The sequence below is a fragment of the Mytilus californianus genome, unplaced genomic scaffold, assembly GCF_021869535.1.
Source record: "Mytilus californianus isolate M0D057914Y unplaced genomic scaffold, xbMytCali1.0.p SCAF_15, whole genome shotgun sequence".
NCBI classification, from domain to species: domain Eukaryota; kingdom Metazoa; phylum Mollusca; class Bivalvia; order Mytilida; family Mytilidae; genus Mytilus; species Mytilus californianus.
This window is the reverse complement of record NW_026262637.1, coordinates 15,026,535-15,045,578: the sequence shown is the minus strand read 5'-3', so window position 1 is coordinate 15,045,578 and position 19,044 is coordinate 15,026,535. Positions and strand designations below refer to the sequence as shown.

Below are 19,044 nucleotides of genomic sequence, written 5' to 3'. Positions count from 1 at the left end.
CCTTTATATACAGAGTATCACACCGCCACATCTTACATCCATCCTTGTACCCATTTATATACAGAGTATCACACCACCACATCTAACATCTATCATCATACCCCTTTATATACAGAGTATCACTCCGCCAAATCTAACATCCATGATCCTTGTACCCCTTTATATACAGAGTATCACACCACCACATCTAACATCCATCCTTGTACCCCTTTATATACAGAGTATCACACCACCACATCTAACATCCATCCTTGTACCCCTTTATATACAGAGTATCACACCACCACATCCAACATCCATCTTTGTACCCCTTTATATACAGAGTATCACACCACCACATCTAACATCCATCCTTGTACCCCTTTATATACAGAGTATCACACCACCACATCTAACATCCATCCTTGTACCCCTTTATATACAGAGTATCACACCACCACATCTAACATCTATCCTTGTACCCCTTTATATACAGAGTATCACACCACCACATCTAACATCTATCATCATACCCCTTTATATACAGAGTATCACACCACCACATCTAACATCCATCCTTGTACCCCTTTATATACAGAGTATCACACCACCACATCTAACATCTATCATCATACCCCTTTATATACAGAGTATCACACCACCACATCTAACATCTATCCTAGTACCCCTTTATATACAGAGTATCACACCACCACATCTAACATCTATCATCATACCCCTTTATATACAGAGTATCACACCACCACATCTAACATCTATCATCATACCCCTTTATATACAGAGTACTAGTATCACACCACCACATCTAACATCTATCCTTGTACCCCTTTATATACAGAGTATCACACCACCACATCTAACATCTATCATCATACCCCTTTATATACAGAGTATCACACCACCACATCTAACATCTATCATCATACCCCGTTATATACAGAGTATCACACCACCACATCTAACATCTATCATCACACCCCTTTATATACAGAGTATCACACCACCACATCTAACATCTATCATCATACCCCTTTATATACAGAGTATCACTCCGCCAAATCTAACATCCATGATCCTTGTACCCCTTTATATACAGAGTATCACACCACCACATCTAACATCTATCTTTGTACCCCTTTATATACAGAGTATCACACCACCACATCTAACATCTATCATCATACCCCTTTATATACAGAGTATCACACCACCACATCTAACATCCATCATCATACCCCGTTATTTACAACTAACAACACCGTAACATCTTACATCAAACTTAATTCATAACCCGTTATATACAATAGGCGGATCCAGGCCCCCCCCCCTCCCCCCCTCCTCTTTCGTGGGAAAAGTTTGGTTGGTTGTATAGGGTATTTAACGTCATATCTTACACCCATCATTGCACCCCGTTATAAACAAATACGCAGACATTCAGGGCAATTCAAAGATTTTTAATATTTAATTCTGTCGATTCTTCGCAGCATTATGGTGTCAAAAATAAATCTGTTGGCTCAGAATCAGTATTATGTGGTTGAGAGTAACGACATGTTTTTATTTAGACTGTTTAGTGTGGTGCAAATACGATACAAAAAATGGACTGCATGAGTGTGTCGGTCAAGTACTAAACAATGTTCATCTCATTTTTTTAAAAATATAACTTGTTCTCGTCATGACATGACTTAGAATTTGCTTTTTTTCCAATATCCGTTATATTTTTTTCTATTAATTAGCGGTCACTGTTATATATAATCATGGAAGTATTATATTGTATTGTCAAAATAATACTTCCATGATTATATATAGTATATCAGTGACTGCTGTGGAGAGTGAACTTGGAATTGATAGTAAATAGCAAATAAAAGTTACTTGTAGTATATTTATGTTCATATAATACAGAAAAACGCGAAAAAAATTGAAATTAATAGAAAACAAAAAAATAACGGATTTTGGGAAAAAAGGGGGAGGGCTAAAAAAGATTGTCCTGTCCCCAAGTACCTATGCATGGTTCGTGTTCAGTGACGTTATGTAGACACGTTTGGGTTCCTGACACGTTTGAGAGAAAGGACAGGTTTCTAGATCGTTGATAAAAAAAGTGACCTCATTAAAAAAATCGTCAATTGTATCACAAGCTGACCTCGATGAGGTATTAGTTATTGTATGCTTACAAAAATCACATATTCTAGGAATTCACTTTAATATATGTATATACTGTATACACTGTATAGATTTCAACATTATTTGTTTTCAAATACAAACTTGAATATCGGCGATTTTAAAGAAATAATGTTAACCTTCATGTAATTGTTGATTTAATTTGTAGCCAGAACTAATTATATTTTCCATTCGTAAAACTGTCCCTCCTCGGTCAAATAGAAAATTGGAAAAAATGCATACAAGATTCTATTTTTAATGTTTTGTATTCTACATTTTAATGTACTAGTATATGAATTGATTGAAATAATTAATGTTTGATCTTTTGTTTGTGTGTTGATTGAGGACAATCCAGATTTTGGATAACATATCAATAAAATCCTTGTCTGACTTTGACTTTCAAACTAAGGATTAATTGCTTGCTCTTTTTATTCTTTCCATGACTGATTATCAAATGATGCAGAAAATCGACGAACAATATAGACAGGAAACAAAATCTTATCAAAAGGCGGATAAGCTTTAGAAATAAAATTCCTTTGAACCAACTTTAAAGATTGTGACTTATGTGTGAAATAGCCGTGGAAGATTTGAAAGAATTACGTTTAGATAAAAATCGCACCAATCTGGCGAAGAGCGTTCAATGATAATAATTCTGTTTCAGCAATGTCGTGTCTTATTGTCAAAGATGGATGATAGAAACTTAATTGCATATAAACTATGACTATTCCTGTCTGGCAATGACTGGGAAAAATTACTTTGTCCAAAACAGTATGAAAATAAATATTCTGTCCATCAAAAATGAAGGAGAATGCTAAAAATAGACGTTAACGTTAACAAATCAGCGCTAGAAATAACTTTAATTCTTCGGAACTGTATTTTATACCTCCTGTACTAGATTTCAAAACTTCAGCGTTTGACTTTTACTTATTATTTCTTGAGTTTAAAATATCTTAAATGTCTTGGGCGCACGATTTTTAATCTTCAACACATGACTTTAAATTTCCAAAGAAGATCAAAAGGGTTTCGCCTTTTTTTGACATCCAATTATTTGCTATTCTCGAAGGGTAATATTTCTAAATGAATTAATAATCTAGTCTTGCAATAAATGAAATTGAAAACTCTTTTCCCAAACTATAGGACAATACAGTGTATGAAAGAGAATGAAAATAAAACCGTCTTAACAAAAGATAATAATATAAAAAAGATAATAATAATTATATTGGCCAAATAAACGATTGCTCTACAAAAAAAAAAACTGAAAAAGATGTAGAAAATGTATCACAACTTTTATATGGACAAAACTATTGCTGTTTTCAATACACCTTCACGGCAGATGTTCTACAGTCTTCGAATTTTTATATAAAATGTAAGATAAGAATTAAATAATTCCTATATATGAATAAGGAAAAATATTCAACAGATAACATATGACGTAGACTTAAGCAACATTGTAGATCACTTCAACAATGAGCAAATTCCATTAGGCAAAGCAAACTTTTCAAAATGTACATATGTACGGTCATATATACTTTCAGATTGATAATAACGGTTAGTTCCTGACCTGCTTTCAAAAATATGTTATCCGTTTTTTTCATGGCAGAAACCGAGGTATATTATTTTTTTTAAAAGAAGACGAATTTATCAGCATAATTATATACATTTTAGTGTTGGATATCCTTATAAATTTTGTACGTAATATATATGTATTCTATTTGTTTTGGTATTCTAGAGCCATTTCTTATTTCAATGGCATTCTAGAATGACCATGTTTGTGTTTCAGGTCAAGGCATTAAAACGTATACACAAAAAAAGATCTCGTCGAGTACAAACGCGACTCTGGCTAGAAGAATTCTCAGAAATCACCGATAGTGGCGAAGAAGCTGTTGATGGAAATGACATATCGTATTCTTAAAGAAAAAAGTACTCTCCGGAGAAAGCTTATTAATAACTTATAGGGATATATATATTTAGCCAGGGCGGATCCAGAACCTCGATGTCTGGGGGGTGGGGGGCACCATGAACCCAAATTAGATATTTGTTTAGAGATGTATATAGGCGAGTGTGGGTGGCAATGGTGGTGGTGGTGGTGTGTGGGTGGGTAGGGGGGGGGGGGGGGGGGTCATGTTATCGTTTCTATATCTTTAAATTTTTTACCATTTCACTGTATTCTTTATTCTTTGATCTCTATTATATTCGTCCTAAACATGCATGAAATATTTGCCACTGGACATTACGCAATCAACAATTATTTCTGATGAGTCTCGCAGATTGTAATTCACATGTTAGATACTTGTGTGTCATGTTTGTCACTTCAGGATTTAAGTTTTGTATGTGAGAATTTGTCTCGCTGCAATTATCTGATAGTAAATGGGCTGGTGCATTTTTCAGTGTATGCGAGAATTATCTTGCTACACGAAGACATAAATCGTATCACGAAATTAATATATAAAGATTGTATATTTGTTAATGTGCTGATGCATCTTTCTTTCAGGTATGTGAGAATAAACTCGCTACGTGTACGTGTAAATTCTTAAGTTTGGGTAGTATAAACTTGTAAATGAATTCAAATCCAGTATCTGTAAACTTTTCCGAAGACGGGTACGACAGTGAAATCGAATTTGGAATTAGACCAGTAAATTCGCCTGACACACCTCTACTGCATTTACCAGTTTCAATATCACCTCTGTCTCAGTATTCTGAACATTCTCTAGAAACTGATTACCTATGTTCTTATTTATCCGATGAGTTTTTGTCGCTCAATCAGCTATATGATCCTGATATTACCTACTTACTTACTCCATCCCCAAAACTAGTTTTACCTACTTATTTAAATACTGCTAATAACGAACAAATGGGGAAATTGGCGAACTGTCGGAAATTTAGGGACTATCCTCATGAAAATGCGGCTATATTTATATCGGAATTTGAGTCTTATGCAACCCTTCATAACATTTCAACATTAGACGATATTCGCAAAATTGCGGCATTGCATTTGCATTTGCATTTGAATGGACCGGCTCTAACCTGGTTTAATGCGCTTTCGTCGGAACACAAATCGTCATGGGACAGTATAGTACAGATTTTCCAGACTAAATATGTTGACTTGGACTAGGAAAGCCCCACTGTAATGCTAGACAGTGAAATTTTTGAAAACTTATCGCTGTCGTCAGGCCAGTCAATTGACGATTTTTGATACTGGTGTTCTCAGTGAAGTTTTTATTAATTTTGAAACAAAAACTGTAGCAAGGAAGTTACAACATAAAGAAATGCTGCGGTTCCTGAAAAGCAAAAAAAAAAAACAACAAAAAAACAAAAGAAGAGAAGAAGACACACAAATTTATGGTACGGCGAAGACAACTTTTTTCCGTTTGTTCAGTTTACTTGCATGTACACAAAGGTCTGTTTTTAAACAAATATTGGTTAAACAACGAACCACCAATATATACAGGGATGTTATGTTATGACACTTGTAGTTTTGTCGCTACACATGCGCATAAATTATTTTCAATTCAATCGTACTAGTTTAAACAGATCTTTTTAAACTTAAAACTTAAAAATTGCGTTCACATTTAAAGTTAGATCGATTCAAACTATACTACCTCTTTTGGTGTTTTAGTTTAGACCGACTGAAGATCGATTCAAAGCGTTCATATTAGCCCTCAAACCGATCTAAAGTGAACCGATCTAGTTTAAATCGATCTAAATGTCCTAGTGTGAACGGGGTCTAACTCTATGGATCTGCATGAAATTGTACGACAAGTTTGCATACTACACAAGGAAGACTAGGGTCGATTTTAGGTTTATGGCCTCAACCATCAAGGAATAAGGGGCCAAAAACAAGACTTTTATAATACTTTGTGCAAATTGCTTTAATATTCACCCTCGCTATTCTCATTCGAATAGTTTCTTAGGTTCTTTGCGATACGGAATATAATCGTGTTTTTAGATTTTTGATATTGGGCCATGTTTTCAAGTTGGACCAAATCGGGGTCCAAAATTAAACTTTGTTAAATTCTTAAAAAAAAAAAATGAATTCGTGGGGTTCTTTGATATGCAAAATCTAAAATTGCATTTGGATTTTCAATTTTGGGCCTCGTTTTCAAATTGGTCTACATTTTTGTCCAAAGGGTCCAAAATTAAAATTACTTTGAATTTGAATTTAACAAACAATTAATTCTTGAGGTTCTTTGATATCCTAAATCTAAACATGTATTTAGATTTTTTATTTTGAGCCTAATCTTTAAAGTTGTCAGAAAGTTTTTGTTTGATTTCAACAAAAAATAAATTTGTTGGGTATTTTGATATGCTGGATTTAGATTTTGAATTTTGGGCTCGTTATCAAATTGGTCTACATTGAGGTACAAAGGGTCCAAATTTAACTTTGCTTGACTGCGGTTTCAAATATTTAATCAAAATCCTCATTCAGAACTGTATCAAGCGTGAATGTTTTTTTCATACTTGCATCGTCTGTTCATGGTTAGACCTCTGCTGTCGTATCAAGCTGCGCCCTACAGAGCATTTTATTTTAAAAAGCACTTGTTGGCCAAGCCCAACTTTTTAATACACTTCACGTTGGACAACTAGGGATGTATTGGACACCGTCAACACCACATAAAAATCAGCTCAAAATAATGATTCATTTACCCTTGCTTAATGAAGTGGAGTAATTTAGTGGTCTGTCCATGCACCAATCCGCTGTCATGGGCAATTTCATTTGAATCAGCAAAGAAATTTAAAGAAACCTTAGAATTCACTTTATTTTCTAATGATCTTCATAAAACTATGTTAACCTCTTTATTGTTATGCCAACTTCGATAATGCTGAAAAAAGGTTTGGAAAGTCTCGATTCGCTTCTGTGCATTCCTGTCAAAATGAGTTATCAAATAATGTTATTAGCCTTCAATTTAGGTTACAGTATATAATATTGAGATTCATCATGCTTTTTTGAAATATAGATCTAGGAATTTTAAACTTTGTGTGTACAACACATCATTATGTTATCGCATAATGTTATATGAATATAATGTAAGCTGTGGTATGATCCAGGACGAATGATGCTGTAAAAGCATAGAACTCGTAACGGGAAGACAATTCGTATCTTTTATCAAACAGTATGTCAGCTCTTAACGTTTAGTGAATACATATATGAAATTGCAAGTAATTGGCAACTCATAACGCTATTTGAATACACATATAAATTGCAAATGTATGTCAACTCATAACGTTATATGAATACATGGCTTAATTGTAAATGTATGTCAACTTATAACATTGTATGAATACATATCCAAATTGGAAATGTATGTCAACTCGTAACGTTATGTGAATACATATATATTATAAATTCAAAACGTTATGTGAATACATATCTCAATTGGAAATGTTTGTCAACTCATAAAGTTATAACTTATACGAATACATATGTCAATTGGAAATGTATGTCAACTCATAACGTTATATGAATACATGTCTACTTATAATGTTATATGAATACATATCTATAGTAACTCCTAACGTTATGTGAATACATATCTAAATGAAAATTGTATGTCAACTCATAACGTTATATGAATATATGTCTCCTTATAATGTTATATGAATACATGCCTACTCATAACGTTATATGAGTATATGTGAGAATTGCAAATGTATGTCAATTTATTACGTTATATGATGAATTGCAAGTGTATGCAAACTCAATACGTTATGGAAGTATCTGCTAGAAATCTAGAAACAATGCGAATCCATATCTACATTGCAATTTTCAATAACTCAAAACGCTATTTCAACATTTAATTCTGCCACTGCAAATTGAAAGCATAATGCAAGTTGAAAATATAATGTGTTAATATCATTTTTGAACATTTTTTAAGGTATTTTGATTATTCATTGATATTTTTATCAATCTATCGAATCGTTAAACATAGATATAATAACAGTTTATTATAAAGTAATTGTCAAAGTTGAAGTCATCTCATTTTTTTAATTGCATTTGTTGTATGGGGAAAACGAATATTTGCCTCATGCCGTATTATAGACATAATTTTCGGCTTCCAGATAAAGAATCTTCTACCTCGGAAGACTCAGGGTATCCGGGCTAAAAATTAACACGTTCCTTTTAGACTGCAGGCAGAATAATTTCGTTACCATAATTTCACTAGCTTGTCCATTCGCACCGGGAAGATAAAACCTGAAATGCCGTGTTAAAAATGCCACAAACTCAGCACGTTAAAAGAAACCTATTTTCGGTAAGAATTTAAAATTGGTTAACATTTCCGTAATTACTCAACGCTTCATAATTTATTCGAACTGTGGAAACCAAAATTTTTTTCTGAGTTCTATCATCCCGTACCCATTTTTCATACATCGTTTCATATTTATTGTACATAATATGTTCAATGTTCATCGCCTGTGTATTAAAACTTTGTGTATTACGTATATTTTATTACCGTTCGATTAATCGCTTAACTTTGGTATGTTATGGGAAATACAATGCATCTGATAATTTAGAGTTAATTGACAATAAAATACACATCGCCATATTGATATCAGGAACATTCCCAGTTGATGTAAATAAAAAAATCTTTTAATTTGTAATAAACGGATCTAGTTTTTTTTTCTTGTTCTGTTACATCTATCCGTATTTCTGTGGACATGTTGATATATTTTATCTAAGTCTAGAATTTTGTCGAGCCTGAAAATCCGAGACATAGCGATCCTACATTCCGTTGCCGGCGTCGTCGTCCTGGATTTCTACCAAACTTGGACAGAAGCTTCTTTATGATCATAAGATAGTATCCAGAAGTAAATTTTGTAAAAATAAAATTCCGGTTTTTCCATATTTTACTTAATTTTTCTGTCAGGAAACAATACATTTACTCTGTGGTTAGAGTTTTTAAATATTTAATAACTTTCTTAAACTATCCTGGATTTGTACCAAACTTGGTAAGAAGCTTGTTTATGATCATAAGATAGTATCCAGAAGTAAATTTTTAAAAAAAATCTATTTTTTCCGTATTTTACTTATAAATTGACTTAGTTTTTCTGCCAGGAAACAATACACTCACTCTGTAGTTAAAGTTTTTAAGATTTTAATAACTTTCTTAAACTATCCTGGATATGTACCAAACTTGGACAGAAGCTTGTTTATGATCAAAAGCTTGTATCTCAAAGGAAATTTTGTCAAAATTTTGTACCTGTTTATCCGTATTTTACTTATAAATGGACTTAGTTTTTCTTCCAGTTAACATTACATACAGTATGCAGTTAAAGTTTTTAAAACATTTATTAGATCCATAAACTATCCTAGATTTATACCAAACTTGGACAGAAGCTTCTTACAATCAAAAGATAGTATCGAGAGGAATATTTTTATTAATTTTTTTCCTCATTTTTGTTGAGCCTGCGATTAACAGCAAAAGTAGGCGAGACACTGGGTTCCGTGGAACCCTTACGATTTTTTTTTATCAGATGACAAATGAGAGTGTGGATAACCTTTGAGGTAGAATAAGAGTTCGAGTTCCAGCTAAATTTTGAGTTAAAGTTCCAGTTTTATTTTTAGTTCGAATGTTAATTCGAGTAAGAGTTCTAGTTAAAGCTCGAGTTCCACTTAGAAACTTCCGAGTTTTACTGTAAGATAGAATAAATTCTGGTAAGAGTTAAAATTTTGAGATCCGATGAAATTAAAAGAAAGATTGCAGTTTCTATATATTTTCTGTTAGTGCACCTCTCTTTCTTGAATTGTATATACTTCTATCACATTTATGTTTCAGTATGGTATAGCCTATACACTGATTAATGATAGGTAATTTGAAAATAACTGATTGATTGTGTGTGCCACTTTCAGCACTCTGCTATATCATGTTGGCCTTATTTTTTTAAACCAAGGTATCAAGAGTAAATCAGCTACATTTGTATTAAACAAATGGTTGTCCTTTACAGTCATGATCGGAATTTGACAATCTACCTATATCACTGTTTGTTGACATGCAAGTGATCACATTGAGTAATCTGAACACGAACCTACATCTGAACTACTAGTTTTTGTTTTGTTTTTGTTTTCGTTTTTTTCTTGATTTTTGCAAAACTTTCAGTGGCAAATATTACATGAATATCAGCACAAAATTTTTTTCTATATGAGATGAATACTATTTCACAAGACGGACCTTAATGTGATGGTTACAGTTTAGCACACTGAAAGACATGTTACTCTACATAAATACATGTGTGTGTGTTAAATATTTCTCTTGTTGGAGACTTGTAAAGCCAAATATACAGTGTGGATTTTTTGTTGTTGTTGTAGGCAGTACGGTCATCAATAGTACAAAAATAACTAGGCATAGTGTTTGATATTCCCAGATTGCTCTGACGTCTAGCTGCCTTATTTTTTAACTTGCTGGTCGTACAGTTCGCTATAATTGACAGTTTGAAGAAATACTACAAAATATCATTTTTTTTGTGCCCAAATTATGTAAGCCTGTACAAAGCATTAAAGGAAGATTGAGTATAATGTACTATATAATACGGTGCTAAATTTTCTTTGATTTCGACAGCCAGCAACCGATGTAAAATTTTGTATGCTTCTTTTACAGTGATGTTTAACTGGCGTTATTCTTAAATAACGTTTGATATTTCAACAAATATGATTACTCTACGAGTCACTCGTGTTCATGTGTTTGTGCCCCCCATACCCTCCTTCCCAAAAAAAAAAGAAAAATAGAGAGAGAGAGGCGTTTGACACCAAAGGAACATCGAAACTCATTGTTCTTATTCACCCCCCCCCCCCCCCCCCCCCCCCCCCCCCCCCCCCCCCTCCTCTACAAAAAAAAGTTGAGCTGACGGATTTCGCTACAAATAATAAAGACCAGATCAATAAAAAATGTTGATATTTCTAACAATATTTTTCGGTGAAATTAATAAACCTTTAAGAAATTTACTTGTATAAATGGTATTGTATGTGAATACTAACTCAATAATAATAATAATAATAATATCTTTATTTAAAGAGAGTATAACTCATTTGAATTAAACCCAATCGTAAGGTAATTCATATCAAGACCCATATCAAGACCACTTTCGGCTAATTTTTTTTGCCATACATTTTGTCCGTTTCGAGTAGCATTTTCATTTTTTTCACTTAAATAATTTTAAGTCATTTGCTTTCTCTTGCTTTAGTGAACGTCCCTTTGAGCGGGCCGCCATTTTAGAGATTAGCAACCTTTACGACGGACTCGAACAGTAGGACAACCGGAAGCGCCTGAGTATTGATTTCGGTGCTCAGTGATACGGTTCACTAGACGACGTTGTCAACACGTAATGGCGGCCATTGTTTGACGTTGGATTTGACATTCCACGCTGTAAAGATGTATTTATGACATTCTTGGATGTTAAAACTTAATGCAACACAACATAAAGGGTAAAGGATTATTTCAGATATACCGACTTAATTATTTTCAAATAAGTGGGATCCCAAAAAATGATTTAACGGCAAAAATAAAGTGTAAAATTATATTAAACCCAATTTTCATCATTTCCTTTTCATATATTGAATACACTATTTACACCAACCACTGGTGAATTATATTCGGATTTCGGTCTTAGGTATCCGTCCTTGTCTCCGGGAATATTATACCCACACAAGTTGTCAACATCCGTTTTCAAACTGTTCAAAGTGTTCTTCACAATCTCACTGAAAAATATTCACGCTATCACTTCGTGCTCAGATAATAGAACATTGTAAACCTCTAACAGCAAATACAGACCAAAATTAATCAAATTTGAAAGCACGGATGATCACGTGTAATGCCGACTGTAAGTTCTCTAAAAAGGGGGGTAATTTCTCCCCCAAATACACATGAATTTTGCTGACCGTCTCAAATTCAACTCAAAAGTCCATTATCAAATCAGAGGCGGATTTAATTGGGGCCAGGGGGCCCGGGCCTCCCCTTTTGTGGGAAAAATTTGGTTGATTATATAGGGAATCACTGACGCATGACTGGAGTGGGGCCCCCTCTTAGGCAGTTAGTAGGCCCCCTCATAGGCAGTTAGTGGGCCCCCTCTTATTAAAATTTCTGGATCCGCCACTGCAAATCATTAGAATGTAAGACATATTCACTTCAACTGTTGGCTATTTTATAGCTGGTCTAATATTAATAGATTCGTCCCATTTCATATACACCAAAATTTAATATATAAAAAAACTTTCATTTTTACATTAACATATAATACAAAGGGAAATCAATCACAAGCACTTGTTTCTGACAATGGGGGGTTCACTATCCATACTCGTACGAAAATTTTTATTTTTATGTGGGTGGGTGGGTAGGAGGAATTTAAGGGGACATTATATTCATTTTCTTATTTTGCTATTATGATCTATTATGGCTTATTATTTTTTTTTTCAATCTGTACACAATTGTTCTTTCCTTTTTATTGGACAGAATATTCATGTTCATCCTGTGTCAGCACTCTTGAGCAATGTTTATTTTATGTTCGGTTATTACCATGATTACATGGACATGTACCAGATCTTTCCCATAAAAAATTAATTAAGATAGCCATCCTCTAAATCATATCTCTGAAATTATAAAAGAATTTTACACATTGAAATTAACCAATCACCCACCCATTTGAAAAGCTTGTACACATGCTGCTTTGCATAATACATGCATCCCCAGAAACTAATTAATTTACAATTTCTTTATACATGTTATATTCTTCCAATGATTATATACACAATCTAATTAGAAATGATAATCCATTAACAATATTACTTTCTGAAACTTCATTAATACTGTCAAATTCAAGGTGTCAATTTAGTGACAATACAGTCATGACAGTGGAGGTTCCAGGATTTAAATTAAAATAAAACTGGGTTGTGAGTGCCCCAAAATGTATAAAATTTCAGCTTGCATTGTACAATGGACATGTTATAATCTTATGATGTTTATGCAAACTATTAAATATAAAAATGTTATCAAAAGGTTTGGTATAACATAAATTTGCTCCTTGTTAAACCTAAAAATTATTTTTCAAGACTTTTGAAATGTTTTCTTTGTCTGAAACCTTTATGTACTGTATTGGGCAAAAATGCTGGGGGCATAATTATCTATAATACTTAATAAATAGATGTACATGTATTTTCTTGCTAATTTATTTGGCAAATTTGTATTCATGTGTTGATAATAACAATGCAAAGTTTAATTTTGCTTTGTTTAATTTAGTACATGTATATATACATTAATAGTAATTGTATGTAAATTTGCTTTATATTTCATGTATTTACAGGATGGAGAAAGATGTTCACTATGGATCAATAATTCAAAACAGAGGACCTTTTTATTAAAACAAAAATACTTGTACATGTATGAAATTCTGTACATACAACAAGAAAACAGTAATCAAATGGAATGTCCAGTATTGTTGAAAGCAAAATTATTTTTGTTAACAGAAAACAATAGGACTGCAATATATTAAGGGTAAGTAATCCAAAATTGTCTGTTTAGGGTTACAAAAGTGGGGTATTGACAATGTGCTATGATTTCAATCCCCCAAATATGAAACAAAAACATAATACACATGGTATTAAAACTGTTTTCATAAGGAAACAGACTGAAAATATTCTGCATTTAACAGTCAGACATGAAAGTTGCCAATGGAATAAATTGGGACTGGAACTTAAAATTTATAGGATATAGGCCAAGGAATCGTTCAGGCTTTAAGGCCAAATGGTATACTTTTAATAGTTTAAAGATTTTATTCTAATATCTATGCTGTATAAATGTCAATATTGTTTCTTTTGAATTTAAAACCTAATTTCAAGAATGAAGGGTACAGTAATTAAGTCTTCCAAATGAAGTCATTATTATTATTATGTCACCCGATCGACAATGTCGGGTGACATATTGCTTTTCCTCTGTTTCTTTGTTATGTCACCCGATCGACAATGTCGGGTGACATATTGCTTTTCCTCTGTTTCTTTGTTATTATTATTATTCTTCCAATGATTTTTGTCAGGCAGTTTTTTTGGAGCCAATGGAACCAATCTTAATGATAGTTCACTATAATGAGGAACACAAAATTTCGGGTTGCAGTAGGTCTTAAGAACACAAAAAATGGCTGCCGTTACCATGGAAACGGAAAAAATGTGAAAAAATCCAGTTTTAGGGTTTGGTGAACTATTTGGATATGCTTAAACTTAGAATCATTATAATTTAATACAATGTAGGTGCCCACTATATACTGGTGTTGGATGATTTTGGCAATCATTGGAACTACTATGTTGCCATGGAAACTACACCAAAAATTGCAAAATAATCAAAATGCTCCAAACTTAAAGAAACTTCACAGTAACGATGAGCAACATTGGAAGATGTGGCATTTGGAGTTAGAATTTCCAAAATGGCTGCTGTTACCATGGAAACAATGCAAAAAGGTCAAAATGCTCCAAAAACTTTAGTGTGTGGTGAATAATTTTGGTATGCTTAAACTTGAAATCATCAAATTTGTATACAATATAGTTGTCCATTATATACAGGTTTTTAATTGATTTTGACAATCATTGGAACTACTATGTTACCATGGATACAGGAGCAAAAATGCTAAGATGGTTTGAATGATATACAGGGTTAGTCCCCAGGGTTCATCCCGACCCCCTGCCATTTGAGAAAGTTCTAATATCTTGTAAGTGGTCGAGATCCCCTCCCCTAAACCATATATATTCTGGTTTGTCATGATAAAGCACATCAAATGAAATACAGGGTTAGTCCCCAGGGGTCACCCCCACCCCCTGCCATTTAAGAAAGTTCTAATATCTTGTAAGTGGTCAAGATCCCCACCCCTAAACCATATATATTCTGGTTTGTCATGCTATGATGGTTTGAATGATATACAGGGTTAGTCCCCAGGGGTCATCCCGACCCCCTGCCATTTGAGAAAGTTCTAATATCTTGTAAATGGTCGAGATCCCCACCCCTAAACCATATATATATTCTGGTTTGTCATGCTAAGATGGTTTGAATGATATACAGGGTTAGTCCCCAGGGGTCATCCGAACCCCCTGCCATTTTGAGAAAGTTCTAATATCTTGTAAGTGGTCGAGATCCCCACCCCTAAACCATATATATTCTGGTTTGTCATGATAAAGCACATCAAATGATATACAGGGTTAGTCCCCAGGGGTCACCCCCACCCCCTGCCATTTGAGAAAGTTCTAATATCTTGTAAGTGGTCGAGATCCCCACCCCTAAATCATATATATTCTGGTTTGTCATGATAAAGCACATCAAATGAAATACAGGGTTAGTCCCAGGGGTCACCCCCACCCCCTGCCATTAAAAAAAGTTCTAATATCTTGTAAGTGGTCAAGATCCCCACCCCTAAACCATATATATTCTGGTTTGTCATGCGAAGATGGTTTAAATGATATACAGGGTTAGTCCCCAGGGGTCACCCCCACCCCCTGCTATTTAAGAAAGTTCTAATATCTTTTAAGTGGTCAAGATCCCCACCCCTAAACCATATATATTCTGGTTTGTTATACCAAGATGGTTTGATATACAGGGTTAGTCCCCAGGGGTCATCCCGACCCCCTGCCATTTGAGAAAGTTCTAATATCTTGTAAATGGTCGAGATCCCCACCCCTAAACCATATATATTCCTGTTCATCATGTCTCGAACATTTGAATGACGTGTACGGTCAGTCCCCAGGGGTTCCCCCACCCCCAATGTTCTAATATCTTGTAAATGGTCGAGATCCCCACCCCTAAACCATAAATATTCCTGTTCGTCGTGTCTCGAACATTTGAATGATGTATAGGGTCAGTCCCCAGGGGTTCCCCCCACCCCCAATGTTCTAGTATCTTGTAAATGGTCGAGATCCCCACCCCTAAACCATATATATTCTGGTTTGTCATGCCAAGATGATTTGAATGATATACAGGGTTAGTCCCCAGGCATCACTAATGCATATAACTTTACTGGACCAAACCAATTTTTACTGGACTTTGTCAAATGTCAGGCGACACTGGGAATTACGAATTATGGGAGCTTCGTTTGGGAAACTTCGTAACAGCATCCTGTTACAATCATTTCTTGTTTAAAATTAATTTAAATGATTAAAAACAATATATGGGAAGTAACTCTTACAAGATGTGCATTGTATCCTAATGAAGTGTTTTAATGAATTTGTCAATTTTTATAAATTTGCGGTCGTATATTGGTACATGTATGATGTTGGCGTCTCCGTCGTAGTCCGAAGACACATTGGTTTTCGCACTATAACTTTAGTTTAAGTGAATGGATCTCTATGAAATTTTACCATAAGGTTAAATACCACAAAAGGAAGGTTGGGATTGATTTTGGGGGTGATGGTACCAACAGTTAAGGAATTAGGGGCCAAAAAGGGGCCAAAAATAAGCATTTTCTAGTTTCCAGACAATAACTTGTGGAACGGTGTATGGATCTTTCTGAAATTATACCACATGTTTCCTTACCACAAAGGGATGGTTAGGATTTGCTTGGGGGGTTATGGCTCAAACCGTTTAGGAATTAAGGGCAAAAAAGGGGGAAAAACAAGGTTGTCCTGGTTAATGGACAAATACTTTAGTACAAAACATAATTTAAAGCAGTGTAAAGGAGATAAATCAAATACATCATTTGAATTACCTCCCTTACACTGCTTTTAAATTATGTATAAAGTAATGGTTAATGAACAATTAAGACAATTTAAAACAGTGTAAGGGAGGTAATCCAAATACAACGTTTTGATTACTTCCCTTACACTGCTTTTAAATTATGTTTAAAGAAATGCATATTTATAAAGGAAGACCAGTAAAAATATCTGCAAATGTTGCATCTTTTTTTTTTACCAAAAAATCCATATGAAAGATTTGACACCATATTTTAAATTCTATTATAAAATAGATTAAGTTAGCACTATGATAAATTTAAATGGGTAATTATGGTTGCAAATTCCATTGAAAATTTGAATTGAGATTATGACCATATCTTGAGGGAAAGAATTTTTTTAGGGGTAAAGGGGGGGGGGGGGGGGGGGGGGGGGTCAATTTTTTCTCATTTCAGATTTCAGAAGATAAAAAGAATTATTCTTCAAATATTTTTTTTTTCTTCAAATTTCAAATGTTGAAAAATTTCACAGTATGGCGCATTAGATTTGTAAAATCTTTGACCACATTTATTTATCTGTTATGCCGAATCTGATCGTGTTTCAGATTTTTAATTTTGGGTCCCGTTTTTTAAATTGGTCTACATTAAGGTCCAAAGGGTCAAAAATTAAACTTAGTTTGATTTTAACAAAAATTGAATATATGGGGTTCTTTGATATGCTGAATCTAACCATGTATTTAGATTTTTTGTTTGTGGGCCCAGCTATCAAATTGGTCCATATTGAGGTCAAAAGGGTCCAAAATTAAACTTTGTTTGATTTCATCAAAAATTGAATTATTGGGGTTCTTTGATATGGCAAATCTAACCGTGTATTTAGAATTTTAATTTTGGGTCCCGTTTTTTAAATTGGTCTACATTAAGGTCCAAAGGGTCCAAAATTAAACTTAGTTTGATTTTAACAAAAATTTAATTCTTGGGGTTCTTTGATATGCTGAATCTAAACATGGGTGTTTAGATTTTTGATTATGGGCCCAGTTTTCAAGTTGGTCCAAATTGGGGTCCAAAATTAAACTTTGTTTGATTTCAACAAAAATTTAATATATGGGGTTCTTTGATATGCTGAATCTAACCATGTATTTTAATTTTTGGGCCCCGTTATCAAATTGATCCACATTGAGGTCAAAAGGGTCCAAAATTAAACTTTGTTTGATTTCATCAAAAATTGAATTCTTTGGATTCTTTGATATGCTGAATCTAACCATGTATTTAGATTTTGGATATTGGACCATAATAGGTAAATTAAAAAAATTTAAGTTTTTAGACCACATTCATTCTGTGTCAGAAACCTTTGCTGTGTCAAATATTTAATCACAATCCAAATTCAGAGCTGTATCAAGCTTGAATGTTGTGTCCATACTTGCCCCAACTTTTCAGGGTTCGACCTCTGCGGTCGTATCAAGCTGCGCCCAGCGGAGCATTTTATTTCAGATAAGAGAATGACTTAAGCAGACTGTATTGGGGTCATAGATGGCCATAACAATGAAATACAATATATTATAATTATCATTCTTCATTACGTTTTGATTGAACTAACAAACTTAATTTAATAACAAAATATTTTCTTTTTTTCAGTACACAACACATGGTGTCCGAAGAATAATTTTACTGGAGGATAAAAAATTTAATACCTGGAATCAGCAATTTACAAAATGTATATGAAATTTATTAAGAGAGATATATTCATGTACAGAATGGTAACCCCACCAAATAACCCAGGTGGTTCAAGTGATTATTAGCAGACATTTTTGTTGAACTAATGCAGGATTAAATAAATGAAGCTTTAGCAGACTATGGGCTCCAAAGTGTAGTATAAAAAAGAGGATTTTTAAATATGTGAGACTCATCAACATTAAAATGTGCATAAGTGAAATGTTACAATATTTAGTAAAAAATTCAGATTATTGACTCAGTTGTTTTCATGAAATTTTTTATCAAAACAATATCACTGTTATATATTTAATAAGATTCCATATGTTCTATTTTATACTTTTGACAACCGAATATATCTTCCCTCTGGCCTCAAGTGTTTCCCTTTTATTTTGTATGAGTGTAATTTACAGAAAGCTCACTTTGCTTAAGGCGAATTCATGTTTTGCCTTTCCAGAATTATTGGACTTTATTCATGGAAAATTAGACATTTACCCATATGTTGTAGAAGAACTCAATTTTGCTTTAATACTTTTTCAAGAAATTGTATCACAAGGC

The 19,044-nt window shown here is 33.6% G+C and overlaps 1 long non-coding RNA gene across 1 annotated transcript; it reads left to right on the top strand.

The window, feature by feature from the left end:
* The first annotated feature begins 11,568 nt into the window (after positions 1-11,568).
* On the top strand, positions 11,569-18,740 carry LOC127725496 (uncharacterized). The gene is made up of 3 exons (XR_007993015.1): positions 11,569-11,964; positions 13,441-13,631; positions 18,412-18,740. It is a non-coding gene; the product is annotated as an uncharacterized LOC127725496 (long non-coding RNA).
* The last annotated feature ends 304 nt before the right edge of the window (positions 18,741-19,044 follow it).